We start from the raw sequence: 20,176 nt of genomic DNA, 5'->3' as shown, positions 1-20,176 counted from the left end.
TGCACTATGTCATAAAAGTCGTCATGGATGTCGTTTTATAGGTTTTGGGGGGCGCAGATTTAGAAAATGATGACCATTTTGGATTCCAAAATGGTGGCCATGCACTATGTCATAAAAGTCGTCATGGGTGTCGTTTTATTGGTTTTAGGGGGCGCAGATTTCGAAAACGATGACCATTTTGGATTCCAAAATGGCGGCCATGCACTATGTTATAAAAGTCGTCATGGATGTCGTTTTATAGGTTTTAGGGGGCCCCGATTTAGAAAATGATGACCATTTTGAAATCCAAAATGGCGGCCATGCACTATGTAATAAAAGTCGTCATGGGTGTCGTTTTATAGGTTTTGGGGGGCGCAGATTTTGAAAATGATGACCATTTTGGATTCCAAAATGGTGGCCATGCACTATGTCATAAAAGTCGTCATAGGTGTCGTTTTATAGGTTTTAGGGGGCCCCGATTTAGAAAATGATGACCATTTTGAAATCCAAAATGGCGGCCATGCACTATGTAATAAAAGTCGTCATGGGTGTCGTTTTATAGGTTTTGGGGGCGCAGATTTCGAAAATGATGACCATTTTGAAATCCAAAATGGCGGCCATGCACTATGTCATAAAAGTTGTCATGGGTGTCGTTTTATAGGTTTTAGGGAGCGCAGATTTCGAAAATAATAACTATTTTGGAATCGAAGATGGCGGCCATGCACTATGTTAAAAGTCGACATGGATGTCGTTTTGTTGGTCATGGTCATCATTTTCGAAATCTGCTCTTCCTAACACCTATAAATCAACATCTATGACGGCTTATATGACAAAGTGCACGGCAGACATCTTGGAATCCAAAATGGTCATCATTTTCGAATTCTGCACTCCCTAAAACCTATAAAACGATATCCATGACGACTTTTATGACAAAGTGCACGGCACACATCTTGGATTCCAAACTGGTCATCATTTTCGAAATCGGCACTTCCTAAAACCTATAAAACGATATTCATGACGACTTTTATGACAGAATACGTAGCGGCCATCTTGGATTATAAAATGATCATCGTTTTCGAATTCTGCACTCCCTAAAACCTATAAATCGACATCCGTGACGACGCAAGTTATCTTTATTTTCAGATCTAACAAATTGCTACAGAATACAAAGGACAAAAAAAGAAGCGAGGAGGTAATGAAACAAGCAAAAATATAGATGATTCCTCGACGCAATTGGATGCTTCTTAAATTGTGTCCAGATTTTTTTGTCATAAAAGTTTTTATTTTTCACGTATTACTCTCACAAGTTCCGTGACATTTCGACCTTGTAATTTTTTAAGTAAATGTTTTTGTTTATCTGTGAGGATCTCACTAGAATAATATAATCAAGGTATGTTTATATTTGATAATTGTAATAGTAACGCAAAAAAAAAACATTGTGTCTTATATTCCTGCCGAAGACTTTTATTTTTCCTTTTCCTTCTACACAAGTTTGGTCAAGTAATAAGAATTTAATCTCAATTTTATTTTGACTTCTACAACAGTAAACCTACGAGGCCATGTTTGGTATCGTTTTCGTATAAATTCGCAGTACCAAATTTAGTTATGGTATCACATTGACACCATTCCAAAGTAAAAACATATAAACTTACTTTCTTTTAAACTCCTCTTCACGCTTAAACTGCTGAACAGTTTTAATTTAAATTTAGTACACATATATTTTGAGTCCCGAGACAGGACATAATAAGTTATCTCAAAAATCATCCTTCAAAGAGTGTGAAATGAGGTGTAGGGGGGAATTCAGAATTGACTTCTTGAAGTTAATACTGTTTAAGTTTAGGTTTGAAGTCATGTTTTTTTTATCATTTTTAACTAAATCAAAGATGTAGACCATCCCAAATTTAATATAAATCGGTTCAGCGGTTATTGATTTCCCGTACAAATTTCCACGCCACTTTTCACACCTTCAAAAGATGATTTTGGTTATAAGATCTATCCTATGTCCTGTTCCGGGACGCAAACTATTTCTATACCAAATTTCAACGAAATCGGTTCAGCGGTTAAGCGTCAAGAGGAGTTTAAAAAAACCAACCAAGTGCGAGTCGGACTCGCGTATTAAGGGTTCCGTACATTAAGTCCGACTCGCGCTTGACGGCACATTTCTAATAGGTTTTCCTGTCATCTATAGGTAAAGAACTATTTTATGTATTCAGATGGACAGACATACAGACTCACGAGTGATCCTATAAGGATTCCGTTTTTTGCTTTTGAGGTACGGAACCCTAAAAAGATTTTTTTAATTTTGTGGAATGGTGTCAATATGATACCTTAAATGGATTCAGCAACCCAGATTTATACGAAAACGATACCATACACGGCCTAGCACCTTCACTGATGTAGATATATCAAGATAAAATTGAGAGCTCTAAATAAACTTTCAAGAGCGGATATCTCAAAAACTATTCAACATATCGAAAAAATTGACTGAATAAACTTGTAACAAATTAAATTAACTTTCATTTTGTATATAAATGGCCATGTCGCTAAGATGCATAGTTTCCGAGATATAATCGAAAAACCGGAAAACCTTTCAACAAAGGGACCTTCAAACAAAGCCCCCTCTCTTCCCCCCGCTCAAGGGCTACGGCCGGGGACTTTTGATATGTTCACCTCCTAACTTGTCCAAACCAAGTTACAGAGTCAAAAATTGTATTCCGAGCATTTCCCTCTACAACTTTTTGGAGCATTCGTTGGCTGACCTAAGTAGCTTATTGCATTTCTTTAAAAACTTTTCTGTGAAAGGTTGACGGGTGTTGGGTGTTTATATGGTTTTGGTCGATTATTATCATTTGCATCGCCCATGATGACTTACTAGAATTACTTACGAGCACACGACACACTAATTAATGTAATAGTAGTTTGACAAACCTTGGTTTTCAAGAGGTATTTTATATTGACATTTGCTGTCACAAATTTGCTGTCAGATTTAGTCGCAAACCGCACGCAAAGTGCACACAAATGTGTCGACACCTTGTTACGGAAAAGTGTACACACGGCGACGACACTTTGTTTCGAAACAATTCTAGACACATTGTGTGGACTCTGTTACGACACATCTGACATTTAGTTACCACTTTGATGATTCTGCGACTGGAATGGTTATATGGGTGACAAGGAAGACTCGTCTAAGACCAACGCTGTCTATGTTACCATTACTACAGGCTTACGCTGAACGCTCTCTAGACAATCGCTGCCAGCCTGCGGTACTCTCGCCCACGCCTGCCGCGAGGAACCTGAGTGCAGGTAACATAAGGGAAACTGACAAGGAAGACTCGTCTAAGAGCCACACTGTCTATCTTACCATTACTACAGGCTTACGCTGAACGCTTTCAAGACAATCGCTGCCAGCCTGCCATACTCTCGCCCACGCCTGCCGCGAGGAACCTGAGTGCAGGTAACATAAGGGAAACTGACAAGGAAGACTCGTCTAAGAGCCACACTGTCTATCTTACCATTACTACAGGCTTACGCTGAACGCTTTCAAGACAATCGCTGCCAGCCTGCCATACTCTCGCCCATGCCTGCCGCGAGGAACCTGAGTGCAGGTAACATAAGGGAAACTGACAAGGAAGACTCGTCAAATAACACTCTCTCTCTCTAAGGGTGCTTCGACCACTCCTCGAATAATTTGAGTGCAGGTAACATTGACCTGGCATTGGCTGACAAGCTGCCAGATTGGACTTCTCGTAATTTTCCTAATATACAGGGCGTCCCACGGCGATGCCACATGGAGGGAAAGTACCTTAAATATCATAGATAGCATATTTTGCTGAAAGAAGACTTCATTTTATTTTTAAAACTTAGTAAAGTTGCATTCATACTTTTTTAATTTTTTTTGAAAAAAAATGTATGGAAAAAAATTATCGCGTCATTGGAGGAAAAGTACCTTAATTATTGTAAATGAACATCTTACTGAAAGAAGACATTATTTCGATTTAAAAAAACAAGTTGAATTGCATTTTAAATAATTTCATGGTTAAACCGGGAATCGAACCCGCTACACGAGAAAAATTTGGCAAAAAAATAATTCTCACATTGAAGCCTTTCGATCGGTATGACAAAGCTACAAGGTATTTTTTTTTCTCGTGTAGCGGGTTCGATTCCCGGTTTAACCATGAAATTATTTAAAATGCAATTCAACTTGTTTTTTTAAATCGAAATAATGTCTTCTTTCAGTAAGATGTTCATTTACAATAATTAAGGTACTTTTCCTCCAATGACGCGATAATTTTTTTCCATACTTTTTTTTTCAAAAAAAGTAAAAAAGTATGAATGCAACTTTACTAAGTTTTAAAAATAAAATGAAGTCTTCTTTCAGCAAAATATGCTATCTACGATATTTAAGGTACTTTCCCTCCATGTGGCATCGCCGTGGGACGCCCTGTATATGATATTACATATAGAATCTCCGAATTAGTTGCGGTTTTATAAAAATAATTCTTGATACATCAGGGATGGTTCTGAAGGATTATGACTATATACACTTTAACTAATTAAGCTTAATGTGAAATAACGATATTATATTTATGGGGGTTTCCAGATTTAGAGTCTAGTATTTTAAGCGTCGTGAAATCTTTAAAGCCTTTAAGAAATGCATTGAAGACTAAGTACCTACAAAATTCCAATCAAGTTAGAAACCCCCGGATTCGACCGGATTACGAACCTGGAAAGTTTAAACAAGCTATTTGAGGCTCCTGTTCTGAACAAACAAATACACGGTGTAAACATGAGGAAACCGAATAATTTTAACCACGCATTTCTGAGGTCAAAAGAAGGAAGAAATGTAACAGGAGTTTAGATCAATTACGCCAAAAAAAATTTTTTTTGTTTGTTTTGTTTTTTCTTTTTTTTGTCTTGTCTTGTCACTTAAAATTTATTTTTACATTTTTTTTTTTCGTAAAACCTTGTTTTTGCAAAGTATTACTTGTCACTTTTTGACATCTATCAATAAGGATATTTACACTACATCCCATAGCAGCAACATCACCATCAAAAGGCCTTTTACACTATGTAACAACAAAAAACTTGTTTTTTTTAAATTAATATTATCTCTGAAACTAGGCGAATTTCAAAAAACTTTAGGAGCATTCCATGAAATTGTCTACCATTTGTCCCGTACAAACGCGATTTTCTGAAGATTTGCAAGTACAAGAGTTTCCTTCTGTATGACAAATGGTCAAAATTATGCACAGAAAAATAATTGGCTACTTTAAATGCCAAAAAAAAAAGTCGCAACACAAGAAATAAAATGCGTTTGTACGGGACAGCCCGTGGAACGCTTTTTTATAGGACATTTTTGTCTCTAAATATGATCGATGAGGAATACGCTGTTAAAATTATTCGGTTTCCTCTTGTTACACCGTGTATAACCTACATTCTAAATTTAGAAATGTAAAATGCTCACAAAATCCTTTATTGAGGTATTAAAATCTTAGGTAAGTACTTACTGTATTTCTCAGATACTTTACCCAGCATAAATAATTTAGGTCTTCATCCTTGTCCCAAATTAAAATTTGCTATTTGGGTACTGAATAAATTAGAACAATTTTCCCAGTTGTTTTCCATTTTACCATCCATACATTTTTAACTATATTGTAGGTGTAGGTAGCTAATACTGTCAAGTTATTAATAATTAATTCATTGGATTTATTTGCCAACTACTTTTCGAGTCAAAATAGGAAATACTACTTGTTATAAAAATTCAAGCGTGGGTCACCGTAAAATATAGATTATTATGAAGATGCAGACAGAATATTCAGCATAAAACTTTATTTTTGAATAAAAGCGTAGGTAACTGCACAACGCACTAATAAATTGTACGAAAATACAATAGTTTTAAAAATAAAAGGCATATGAAAATCAGCGGGTAGGTATAATTGTTTCAAAATAGCAGAGATTTATTATCATCATTCTGAGGGTGAATCTAATCTTATTTTTTTCGTGACAATATCTATAAGAAAGAATAGAACCGCGAAAATAAACGTAACTTTAATTCATACATATATTACAGCAATATTATAACTTGGTATTTTAATGAAAACAGAAGCACGTCCGCTATCGTTAAATCACTCCTTCTGAATATCAGTGTAACTGAGAAATACTTTCCCAATACATTTGCAGTACTACAAAAACAAAACACAAAGCCAATATTATCACATCTTTCACTCCACTAATCATAATATTGCGAACAATAGATCCACTACATCCTCCAATCCAAACCAGACTCTGCCACAAAGATCTACAGTCTATTTCCAATTGGCAAAGTAGTTGTTAGCTTAATGAAGGCATGAGTGTGGAATTAGGTAGTACAGTCCGGCTCGCATTTGCGGTGGACTGTAAACTGATTGGAATGCTCGGCAGGGCTGCCTGCTGTTGATCCTGACGCACTATCAAACTGCACAACGGGACTTAATCGCGTATTTAAGTTTTAAGATTTACCTCCGACGTTTTGAGGACGGCCGGCGCGCGGCTAGAAGATGTTGATGTCGATTTGAGCCAGTCTTCTCCGAGACCACGGGGACAACGCCGTCCGCGAAACGTCGGAGGTAAATCTTAAAACTTAAATACGCGATTAAGTCCCGTTGTGCAGTTTGCTAATGTTTAATAATCGTGAAAGTTTAAATCAGTATCCTGACGCACGTATTCGAACTTCAAGATATTCACAAGAGACGACACGTACTAGATCCATTCTAGATACGTTGTAGTTTAGATATCAACTAGTTCGCTTTTGCAGCGCAATTCGGGCAACCAATGTCACTTTTACGTTCGATAGCGTAAGATATCTATTAAATGTGAATTGGATCTCTTAGTCATATCTTGAGGAAATCGTTCAAGAGTATCTCCAGAATCGCGCAAATGTCAAATTTGACAGGTTAGATCTTAAACAACGTTATCGTATCTTGGTGATGTCTAAAAGATATCTAATAGATATCTATTTCAAAAGCCGGATCGGGCCCTGAGTCTGGCGTGATTATGCCGTCTCTAGGACGTCTGTAGACTGGATCTAAATTGGGTATGTTGCTAGGTAATGGGTCAATATCAAACCACTGTATCGGCTCGGCCACGACATTGAGCGACTTGCGACAGCGGCAGCGATAATCATAGGTTGGAGCAAGACACAGCGATCAGACCTTTCGTTCCCACCGATGGTTGTCGCTGCCGCCGTCGCAAGTCACTCAATGTCGTGGCCGAGAACTTTGCCTGGTTTTCATATAGGTATAAAAACTGTTGGAGCCACAATTACCAAGTGGGGAGCAAAGTAGGCACATTTTATTTTACTGTACGAGTACCTTATATTTTTTGTACAATTTTTGACGAAGTACCTAAACATTTTAATGACAGTTGTGATAGGTTCTCGAATTCTACGAAAATATCGAGATATGTATCATCTAAAAATTACGGCCGATATTTTGTGGCGTCTTAAATGGTTCCTATTACGCAGTTACCTACGCTTTTCACTTGTTTTACCGTCCAAACCTCAGGGTATCTCAGTGTTGAATTAAACATCGAAAATGTAGAGTGGAAAAAAAAACTAAGTATTATTTACCTTATAGATAAAAAAGTCTCTCAAAAAGTATTATATTCGCTTAGAAATATTCACGAGATAAGAACACTGCCCGAATAATGAACTAAAAAGCTTTCAATGAAAAATGGAAACTCAGTGACACCCCTAAATCCGTTATTCGCCCGTATTCGAATCATTCGAAGGCAAACTTTCTAGTTCCATCCTATTTTCCCGACCTCGTCAGTGAAGGAGGCAAAACGTTCGGTTCACTTGTTATCATTAGAATCCCACCATTCCATAACATCTTAAGAACCAAAGCTTCTCCATTCAAAAGACGATCTTATGCTAAAAGGATCTGGGTTGAGTTTTAGATGGTGAGTTGTGAATTTGCTGAATGAAAGACCAAGATTGCGGGGCTCTTGGACATCAAATAGTAGAAATTTATGGTCAGGAATTTTGCCTTTGGTGCATTTTGGTGATTATGAAGGTTGCAAGGAGAATATATTATGTTATACTAGCCTACACCCGTGACTTTGTCCGCGTAGCAGTCATTAAAAAATTTCAACCCCATTCTTACCGCCTTAGAGCTTAGAGTTCAAAGTTCCCCAAAATTATTTCCAATGGAACTGTATAACAGATTTTATCAAGATCCTTTCTTTAACTACATATGTCATTAAAATACGAGTATAACGCGACTGTTTTATTTATCCCCTCAGCTGTGAACGAGCCCAAGAGGCCCGAGAAAGTCTGAATTTCATAGAGTTTGACCAAGAAACGTATGCAACGATTTTGATAGCACACGCAGTGCAAGTGTTATTTTAAACGTCAAACTTCTATGAAATTATGATGTATGAATAAAAAAGCCCGGCGGGCCGCAAAATGAGAATTGTTGCTCTAAACTAGAGCAAGCTAGCAAAGGCTATCAATACATTTCCGATCTCATTTCGATTCGTCAAATCTATTCGAGCACGATCCAACTGCGGTTAGTTGAGCGGAAAACGCAGCTTTAAATAAAGCCAAGCTTAACGCATTTGATGCACCCAATAGCATCTGCATTATCTGCAATGAGCGCTTTGAACGGGTTATTTCATATTCTATCTAACAGGAGTCTATTCAATGCCCGCGGATTTTGGCCTATGTTACTTCTCTCCGTGGAATAGCAATAATTCAGTTATTTTACCCGAAAAAAGGGATCAACCTCAGATTAAGAGATATTAAGCTGGAAACTCGTATGGTACACCTTCATCTCTATGTTCTTCTTCCTCGCGTTATCCCGGCATTTTGCCACGGCTCACATAGGAGCCTGGGGTCCGCTTGACAACTAATCCCATGATTTGACTTAGGCACTAGTTTTTACGAAAGCGACTGCCATCTGACCTTCCAACCCAGAGGGGAAACTAGGCCGTATTAGTAGTAGTATTAGTCCGGTTTCCTCACGATGTTTTCCTTCACCGAAAAGCGACTGGCAAATATCAAACGATATTTCGTACATAAGTTCCGAAAAACTCATTGGTACGAGCCGGGGTTTGAACCCGCGACCTCCGGATTGCAAGTCGCACGCTCTTACCGCTAGGCCACTAGCGCTTTTTTATGGTACACCTTCATCTAATATCTTTAAACTAGCAATTGTTATTTATTTATTTATATGTATAAGTAGGTATATATTTCGGGGATCTCGGAAACAGCTCTAACGATTTCGATAAAATTTGCTATATGGGGGTTTTCGGGGGCGATAAATCGATCTACATAGCTAGGTCATATCTATGGGAAAACGTGCATTTTTGAGTTTTTATATGTTTTCCGTGCAAAGCTCAGTCGCCCAAACATTTATAGCATTAAGTATATAATAAGCTGTTTCAAAAGTCATAGAAAATCTCGTGTGGGTTGGAAGTTATGACTTGATCGCAATAATCGACTTTTCGCGAATATCAAGATTTCTTTTCCATACTCGTAACTCCAATGATGTTTACAGCATCTGAATAAAAAATGGCGGTAAACAATTATTTTCCCATACGCTCAACCAGCCTTTATTGATGGAGAAAAGTGTAAATAAATTTATTTACTTAAGTTTAGTATACTGAATTCCGTCTTCACCGAATAAAAATCTTGATGTAGGTATCTTGAGATATTGGGGACTAAAAATCCGACCCGATTTCTACCATCATAGGCCATAACCTACAATCCAGCCTAAATCGATTTCGATTTTCATATTTAAATTAGTTACCTAGGTTATTAAAAAATTAAAGCAAAGAATGCCGTTTAAACCGAAAAACGAACGAGATTGTTAAACCAAGATACATTACATATTCGCCTCACCTTTTACTATTGTAAGCGAAACAAGAAATTCTGCAATCCTATGCCATACACGCGATTATACTAGCTAGTGCTACACATTTAAATCCTAAAATCGCGTAAAATTTACGGGATCATAGTTCAGTTTGGTTCTCAGTCAAGAACTATGTTTCACAGCTTGAAATAATTTTGCAAAGTACCTAATACATGCCTTATGCTATTGCTAGAAGCTTAAATACTAGAATCGCTCAAATACTGACCTTTACTTATGTCTCTTTGGGTCTGGGGTACAGAAATTCGGAGCTAAAGTATGAAATTAATGAGAAAATGTGTTTTAATTCAGGTGAGTCCTAGCGAGGTCTGTAGCGGGCAAACAGCGCGATGGATTTGCAGATATTCCGCCTCTGCCTTCGCGTAACTGTTGCAGGGGCGAATGGAACGGCTGATGCAATTTAAAGTTATTTTTGCCGAAATAACTAAATCCTGAAGAAAGGCCAGGTCAAGAGCACCCTAAACCGGCGAGCGTGTATGAGGAATGTTATGAATGTGAAGGAAGCGAAAGAGGTATGTCAGGATCGTAGCAAGTGGAAATTCGTGGTCTCTGCCTAACCCTCCGGGAAATAGGCGTAATTATATGTATGTAACTAAACAGGTCCAGGCAATGTATTTTTTTTTTGCCTAGTAATAGACTAAGCTAGAGGAACACAAGCTTGAAGGTCTTGCCACTATGACTGTAAAGTGTCATTCTATGGAACTTGCTAACTGTGTAAACAAACCGCCATATTGAAATTGTCAAAGAATGATGAATTTACTAGTGACTTTTGTGTACATAGTTAGCAACTTCGAGCAACACGGAAGGGAGGCGGCATTCGCACTATTTCCCCTCTGCCGAGGTACAAGATTAGCGCGTCAAAATAATCTAGCGCGGGTAATAAAACTAGTTGCACTTGGATTTTTCACTAGACCGAGTCCAGACGCGCGCTTGAACACTGCTGCACAAAAATGCCTGTTTGCTCGGTTTTTTGTTATAAAAAGAGGTCGGGGACATCAAATTTACAAAAAGAAAGTGTTACATTTCACATGTAATTTTTTTTTTACATGTCATACGTTAAATTACATTTAAATACAATTATTATATTTTAGTCTCAAGTAATTGTTGGATTTATCGATTTTGCTCGCTCAGTACAAATTGCGGATCGGTCGAGCGACAAATCCGACTTCTCATCTCTCAGAATACAATGACATACTTCAACGAAAATGTGTTAGTGTGCGTGTTTTGACACTGGTCACTCGTCCGTACATAAAAAGAGATCGAGGTTTGCAAGATTTGTCTTTGACGTGTGTCATTTTCTATGTATTTGTGTCGTCGTTACAGATTGGATTTTGTACGTGTGTGAGAAATGCGACTGTGTGCACCTTTCCCCCCGCGAAAAATGGCAGAAAGATTTGTACGGCGAGATATCGCTTGGGCCCCTCCCTTCCGACGTGTCGGAAGCCGGTGTTGCTCCAAGGTTAGCAAGTTCCATAGAATGACACTTTATGTAATAATATTGTCTTGTTTTGAAAACTTTAAAGAAGAGTAAAGTAGGGTAGGGCATACAGACATCGGATTCCGTGGGGCGAAACTTCTTGACAGCTAGGGACTTCCTATATCGATAAACCCATTTATCGATACTAGTTCTATATACTAGTGACCGCCCCCAACATTGTGTGTGTTTTTCGTAACTATTGTTCTGAAGACCAGTATGAAATTCATACATAGCGTCTAAAATAATCGGTAGGTTACACATAGATAAGGCTAGTACCGATTGCATTATAAAATAGTTGATACCCATTATCTTAACCTCTTCAGATAATTAAATAGAAGTACCTTACCTACTTAGACACTCACTATGAAACAATACTTGTCAATGTCATCAGACACTGTCATTCTCACTTGTAAAGACGTGCTATTTATTACAGATTTTATATTTATGAGTGAAAATAAATAATGCCTCTTCAAAAAATAGAAGACTTGCTTAAAAAGCATCCTGAAATAATTAAACGCGGGTCTAAGCTACGCTGTAGCCAATGTCAAGTGACCTTTCATCGCAAAAATTATTCTCTTGCTAGGCACTTGAAAACCGGAAGACATACAAGTATTCAAGAAGAAAAATATAAATTCTACAAAGAGCTTACTATGTTCATGGTGGCCTGCAATATATCGTGGTATCAATTAGAAAATCCAAATTTTTATGGTTTTATTCAAAATTGCATTTCTGGACGATATGGGAAGTTTTCAGTGCCTTCGGAATCTACTATCAGAAAAAATTATCTTTCTCCAATTTATAATGAAACGTATCAACAAATTAGGAACGAAATTGGAAACAATTACATCTACGTGTCGGTAGATGAAACTACAAATTCTAACGGTGACCAAATTGCAAATGTTGTCATTGGCAAACTTTCTCACAGCACACCAAGTCGGCCGTATGTTATTGCAAGTAAATGTTTACAGCAGACAAATAATGAAACTATTGCAAATTTGATTATAACGTCCCTATCAAATTTTTGGTGCTGTGATTCAAATAGCGATAATTTCAAAAAAGTGCTATTGTTGGTGACTGACGCAGCACCTTATATGATAAAAATGGGTAAGAAACTGGATTCAGTTTTTCAAAATATGACTCACGTAACATGTGCAGCTCACGGATTAAATAGGGTTGCTGAGAAAGTTAGATATCTGTTTCCAAATGTTAATAACTTGATATCATCCGTCAAAAAAGTATTTTTGAAGTGTCCCAAGAGAATCAATGTATTTAAAAATATGTTACCAAATGTACCTTTACCGCCGCAACCAACCATTATAAGATGGGGCACATGGTTGCAAGCAGCAAACTATTACGCTAAATATTTTGAAGATATAAGACGAGTTCTGCATACATTTTCTGCATCAGATGGGAAAGCAGTTAAAATGGCCAAGGCTGCACTAAATAAATCTTCTCTTCAGGGTGAACTTAAATTTATTGCCGACAATCTAAATATCATTCAAGAGTCGATAAAGAAATTACAAGCAACAAATTTGTCTCTAGACTTTGGTGTGCGAATAGTGAAGAAGGTACAGTCTGCATTATCTAAAATATTTTTGGACAAAAAGGGGAAAATCGTATACGATAAATTTAAAAACGTTTTTTACAAAAACTCCGGGTACAACACAATGGAAAAAATCAATTTGTTATTAAAAGGTGAAGAAGTTACATTACAACCGATAAATAAACGAAATACCATTGATCACTTTATGAAATTTTGCTATGCTCCTATAACCTCCACAGAAATTGAAAAGTCTTTTAGCCACCTGAAATGGATTTTTCAGCCAAGACGGAGACGCTTAACGCCCGAAAATATGGAAAAAATTCTGGTAGTTTACTTTAACAACAATAGATGGGACAGTCATGAAGAAATAAATTGTGACGAGTAAACTTTTAAAAACGTTTTAAAAAAAGAAGAGGAAAATTTAGTTCTTATTTTATTATATAATACTCTTTTAATAAAAAAATATTTTATAAGCAAACCTTTGTGTGATCACTAGTATTTAGAACTAGTATCGATAAATGAGTTTATCGACGTAGGAAGTCCCTAGCTGTCAAGAAGTTTCGCCCCACGGAATCCGATGTCTGGGCATAACTAATGGTGGTGTTTTTTATTTGATCGCCTATTAGGGGAACTTTAGTAGGTGAAAGTTTATGCGGAATGCTTTAATGTGCCTGACCAGAATCGACGGATGACACTCTCCAGAAAACTATAAAACTTTCCATGCAATAAAATTTAGAGAACGTTTTATGGTGACAGTTGATTTGATGCAATGCAACCCATAAAGGCTGACTCACGCTAGAACGCTCCGGGTCCGGGCCGAGGCATGCGACAAATCGATTTCTATAGAAATCATCACGTGATAGGCTCGGAACAAAGACTGTAGAAAACAAAGTGTCGAAAGCCTCGGCCCTGTAGTGAACTAGCCTAGCGAGATAAGAGAAACAAGCTAGTTCCACATTAATTATATATTGTCAAATAACGACACACAAGAGTCACAAACACAAAGGAAAGAAGTAAGAGTACAAAGCACAGCACAGTATAGTTGAAGAGAAAGTCAGAGTAAGCACAGAAGATAGAAAAAGCACATAAAGAAAGTATACATAAAAAGCAAAAGCTATAAGCGTATTCGGCGCGCACGCAAACCGAATATAAAGCAAGCGAGTCGGCGCGTAAGCATTAACCGTTAGCTCAGGCGGCGCGAGCGCATGCGTCCAGCCTCGAGAGTGGTAATATGCCGACTAACCGGGATTTCCGAGCGCGCACGAATGCGCACTCGGGCCGCCGATCTACGGCGAAACGAACCGAGCGATAAGGCAAGTACTCTTACGCTGCGCCCGCGTCGCGCGGAGCGGCGATTGCATTTGAATACGGGAACGTTAATATTAATTATAAAAATACTAATAATTAAAACACCTGTCGCCACATCAGCCCCCCCGAGACCTTTAAGGTCGATAATAATCGGGGAAACGTATATGGCGACCAGAACGAGACACTTTAGGTTCAGAAGGAACGGCAACTGAGCTAGGCAATTCGGTCGATGACGTTTTGGTAGGGCCAGACGGTTCTGACAGAATGTAGGCAGGTTTTAACCTATCAACGGAAATAGAAACCTCCCTGCCGGCGACGTCAACCCTGTAATACTTATCCGACCTATCAACTACTCGGTAGGGGCCAGCATACGGTGGCTGAAGCGACCTACGAACAAAATCTTGTCTCACAAAAACATGAGTTGCAGTCGCCAAGTCCTTATACACAAAAACTTTGGCAGAGCCATGACGATTAACCGTTGTCGGTTGCAAGTTTTTCATATGCTGACGCAATTGCGATAAGAAATCGGTATAGTCCGTCAGTTGGTCAGGTGTCGGTTGCAATAAGTCGCTGGGAAGTCTTAACGGCTCGCCGTAAACTAACTCGGCGGTCGAAGCAGACAGATCGTCCTTCCACGCACTACGTATGCCTAAAAGTACTAGTGGAAGGGTTTCAGTCCAACAGTCATCTGCGTGGCACATTATGGCAGCCTTAAGTTGGCGGTGGAACCTTTCCACAAGGCCATTCGCTGCCGGATGATACGCAGTAGTTTGCAAATGACGAGACCCAGTCATTGCTGCTATCTGACGGAATAAATTGGAGTCAAATTGCCTGCCCCTGTCAGTAGTGATATTATGGGGGCAACCAAAACGCGCAACCCACGTCGAAATAAAAGCTTTGGCAACACTTTCTGCCGTAATGTCATATAAAGGTACTGCCTCAGGCCAACGCGTAAACCTATCTACGGCTGTGAGGCAGTATTTAAAACCATTCGACATAGGCAAAGGACCAACCAGGTCGACGTGAACGTGTGAGAACCTACCAGTGGGTGGCTTGAAATCATGAACCGGGGCGTGCACATGGCGTGAAACTTTAGACCGCTGGCACGGAATACACGCACGCGCCCACATCCTACAATCTTTCTTAACCCCTGGCCACACGTAACGCTCAGTCACCAACCTAATAGTATTCCTAGCGCTAGGGTGACTGAGCCCATGGAGGGAATCAAAAACTTGTTTCCGGAACTCCGATGTAATGAAGGGTCGCGGGGCTGGCTGGGACACATCACAAAATATTTTGACCGATCCGAATGAAACTTTTTCTAAATTTAGAGATGAACCGCCATTGATCAAGTCCCGAAGCTCGGTATCCGTAGCCTGTGATGTAGCCAAAACCTGTAAGTCAAGTCCGTCTGTGATGGCTTCTATCCTCGATAGTGAGTCCGCGACGACGTTCTCTTCACCCGATATATACCGGATATCCGATGTAAATTGTGAAATAAAATCTAAGTATCGGAATTGCCGCGGAGAACACGAATCGAGAGACTTCTTAAAAGCGGAGACTATAGGTTTATGGTCAGTGAGTATAAAAAACGGCTTCAACTCAATCATATATCTAAAATACTTCACTGACTCATAAATGGCTAAAAGTTCGCGATCGTAGGCGCTATACCTCGTCTGAGCAGGTGTCAATTTGCGAGAGAAAAATCCCAATGGTTGCCAATTCCCTTCGACCTGCTGCTGAATCACCGAACCGATCGCGAAATCTGAAGCGTCTGTAACTACCGCTAGCGGAGCGGAAGGGTCCGGATGCGCCAGGAGAGCGGCATTTGCAATACTTGACTTGCAAGCATTGAAAGCCTCTTCTGACTCCGAAGTCCAGACAACTGGGCTGTTGCTCTTCACCCCTGGACCACTTAGCAGTGCATGGAGAGGAGCTTGCAATTTAGCAGCACCAGTAATAAATCGCCTGTAGAAATTAAGCGCCCCTAGGAAACGCCTCAGATCCTTAATCGTTTTAGGCCTAGGAAAATCTTGGATAGCCTTTACCCTAGCTCCTATAGGCTTAGTACCCTCCGACGAAACTAGGTAACCTAAAAACTCTACTTCAGGTACCGCAAACACGCATTTGTTTGCGTTAAGCAGAATACCGTGGTCATTGAAACGCTCAAAGACCGCTCGTAAATGCGTTTCATGTTCTGAGTCGTTGGCAGAGGCTACTAAAACGTCATCGATAAATGGAAAACAGAAATCAAGACCCCTAAGGACTTCATCCATAAACCGTTGGAATGTTTGCGCGGCATTGCGCAAACCGAAACTCATAAATGGGAATTCGAAAAGTCCAAAGGGTGTCGTGATTGCCGTTTTCGGAACGTCCTCGGGCGCGACGGGAATCTGATTATATGCGCGCACTAAATCCAATTTGCTAAAAACTTTGCATTTAAAAAGATTATGCGAGAAATCCGCGATGTGCCGCACTGGGTACCTATCGGGAATAGTCCGTGCGTTAAGAGCGCGATAATCGCCACACGGACGCCAGCCGTTGTCCTTTTTAGGTACCAAGTGCAGCGGAGACGACCAAGGACTCTCCGATCGTCGCGCAATACCCGAACGCACCATATCCTCAAATTCCCGCTTCGCGATTTTGAGGCGATCCGGTGCCAAACGCCGTGGCCTTGAAAATACAGGCGCACCTGGCGTAGTCTTGATAAAGTGCTGCGTCTGGTGTTTACATTTACGCTCTTGAGGATTACCGGCAGGCTTAATAATGTCCGGGTATTCCTCAAGTAAAGTATGAAACGGTGTACTACCAGAAATTACTTTAATCTGCGCGCAAGCACAAGCAGAAGCATCCACACCGGCTGATGAGAGCAAAGTTATTCCGTCGACTAAACGAGCATAGCGAACATCGACAAGCAAATTATAAAATGAGAGAAAGTCCACCCCGATAATAGGTTTGCTCACATCAGCGATTACAAAGCGCCAACAAAACATACGGCGTAAATTAAAATCAAGCGACAAAGTAAGCCAGCCATAAGTGCTAATGGTAGTGTTATTTGCAGCATAAAGTTCATAATCAGTCTTAACATGACGACGTTGCGCACGCAAAAAACTAACCGGGAAAACACATAGATCGGACCCGGTGTCCACCAAAAACTGCAACTTTGTTTTCGCGTCAGTAACAAATAAACGCTTTGACACTGGAACACTTTCACTGGCCGCTACGAGCGACCGATCTACTAGTTTTTTGAGTACGCACAGGGGGAAATGCACTTATCTGCCTTGTCCGCATATTTGTAGTGGTACCAGCACAGGCGCTGGTCGTCGCCGCTGGGCTTGCCAGCCCGCGCCCGGTTCCTGGAACGATTACGTGGCTTGCCGCGGGACCTCGACCGGGGCTGGCCCTGTCGGCCCCGGGAGGTGGACATCGCGTCAAGCCTTGACGCCAACGCGTCAATTTTCTGGTGCAACTGGTCGATTACAGACCCAGGAACGCACGACGACGATGCTGCAGCCACCTGATAACCAGGTCCGGGCGGTGTAACTTCATGCACCTTGTCCGCCATCTGAGCCACGGTATCCAAGGGCAAATTATCCTGGTAAGCGACTATGCTCTGCAACACCGTAGGTAATCGGCTCATCCACAAATGGCGAATAAAATCATCCGGATAATCTGCACCCGCTAAGCTCCGGATATGCCGCAGAAACTGGCTCGGCTTCCTGTCACCGAGCTCCTCTTTCGACATCAACTGCTTTAAACGCTCCTGCTTAGAACTTGACAAACGAGCTATAAGTTCCCTCTTAAGCGTACCATATTTATCACTCGCCGGCGGGTTGGTTATAATGTCCTCCACTTCAACCGCGTATTTATATTCCAAAACGAATATGGCGTGATAAAACTTGGTAGTGTCGCTCGTAATCTTTGTCAACGTAAACTGTCCATCTAGCTGAGCGAACCACATAGTCGGCTTATCCGGATAAAACGGCGGCGGCTTAACACTTATGTGGCTAACGGACGACTCACTGGTACTGGCCCCCGCCCCAGGGACCTGTACAGCCACCCGAGGTGCCGTACTGTCGTCGTCAGACATTCTCGATTTAAATTTAATAAAAACGTCTATTATAAACTAAAACTGTAAATTTCAAAAAATAAATGTTTGTTAAAAGATAAAACTCGATAAATGTTTGTAAAAATATGTAACACAAACGTTCGTTCGTTACAAATTAAAATTCAAAAAATGGCCGTTACACGGTAGAATTTAAAAACGTCCGTTACACGGTAAAATTTAAAATATGTCCGTTACACAACTGTCCAACTCAACGGAGGTCACCAATTATGTAGTGAACTAGCCTAGCGAGATAAGAGAAACAAGCTAGTTCCACATTAATTATATATTGTCAAATAACGACACACAAGAGTCACAAACACAAAGGAAAGAAGTAAGAGTACAAAGCACAGCACAGTATAGTTGAAGAGAAAGTCAGAGTAAGCACAGAAGATAGAAAAAGCACATAAAGAAAGTATACATAAAAAGCAAAAGCTATAAGCGTATTCGGCGCGCACGCAAACCGAATATAAAGCAAGCGAGTCGGCGCGTAAGCATTAACCGTTAGCTCAGGCGGCGCGAGCGCATGCGTCCAGCCTCGAGAGTGGTAATATGCCGACTAACCGGGATTTCCGAGCGCGCACGAATGCGCACTCGGGCCGCCGATCTACGGCGAAACGAACCGAGCGATAAGACAAGTACTCTTACGCTGCGCCCGCGTCGCGCGGAGCGGCGATTGCATTTGAATACGGGAACGTTAATATTAATTATAAAAATACTAATAATTAAAACACCTGTCGCCACAGCCCTAACCCGAACCGTTTTAGTGTGATTCATCCTTAACCCTCCTAAGAAATTGAATAGATTCTTCTTTTTCTTCAACCTAGCGTTTTGCCGGCCTAGCGCCAGGGTCCGCTTTCCTGCTCAATCTTCTCCACTTTGCCCGGTCTTCGGCATCCTCAGGTGTGAGATTGTTCTCTTCCATGTCCGCTGTCACAACGTCCAGCCAGCGCTTCTTAGGCACTACATTCACCATGGAATTTTTTTTCATAACAAAAACATGGCAAAACAAGTCAACCCATAATACGCGTCAGCCTTGTCAGACAGTGATTTCACCGTTCTCCAATCTGTCGCTCCGTAAATGGATGCTGAATTATTCCTCGTTGAGATTTCGCATATTCTCGCTCGGCATTAGATATTTATTTACCTTTTGAAGGGAATGCGAATTCCAGGGCTGTTTTTTTTTAGGTTGGAATCATAAATGATTACTGCACCGTTTTTTGGGTGAATTTTTGATTGCTTTTGAATATTTCTTTGAGTAATCTTTACGGTTTGAGTCGTCATAGCTGGATTTTTGTTTATGTTTTGCCCGCGGAGTACGGTCAGTCAAGAAAGTGGTCTACTACTTTTCGACTCTATCGTCTGATTGCTAGAGTCGAAAAGTGGTAGACTGTACCTACCTATGTCCTAGCGGTAGAATCAGATATCTTTTCGAATTTTAATGATAGTAGCAGGACTATTAGCAGGTATAGATTCGAGGAAATTACAAAGATTTACGTTTCTAATTGTAGTTTCTGTTTCTAATATTTTAATGAAATGAGATGAGAGCACAACAACAAAACAAAAACAAGTTACCCAAAACTATATTATAAGAAAAAATTAAATAGGTAGGTACTTAAATAAAAGCTTGAGTATTGAATATTTTCGATTCGGAAATTTTTCAAAAATTATTCGTACTTAGTGGTTGTGTTATTGACTCTTGGAGACCCTATACATCTCTAAGGATAACTTGATAAACTATATAATCTTATAGTTCTGACACCTAGAGACATTTACACCTCTAAATATTATAGATTTTTTTGTGTGTTTTTTTTATCTGTATTTTGTATGTAATTCGACATTAAGAGACCATATAC

At 39.9% G+C, this 20,176-nt stretch overlaps 1 protein-coding gene across 1 annotated transcript in view; it reads left to right on the top strand.

Moving 5' to 3' along the window:
- The window catches only part of LOC134675463 (uncharacterized), a 372,967-nt gene that overhangs the window by 335,274 nt on the left and 17,517 nt on the right, over positions 1-20,176 (top strand). The gene's annotated exons all lie outside the window — the stretch shown is intronic.

The sequence above is a fragment of the Cydia fagiglandana genome, chromosome 22 (genome assembly GCF_963556715.1).
Source record: "Cydia fagiglandana chromosome 22, ilCydFagi1.1, whole genome shotgun sequence".
NCBI classification, from domain to species: Eukaryota; Metazoa; Arthropoda; class Insecta; order Lepidoptera; family Tortricidae; genus Cydia; species Cydia fagiglandana.
The sequence above is the reverse complement of the archived record's forward strand: the minus strand, read 5'-3'. Positions and strand labels throughout refer to the sequence as shown.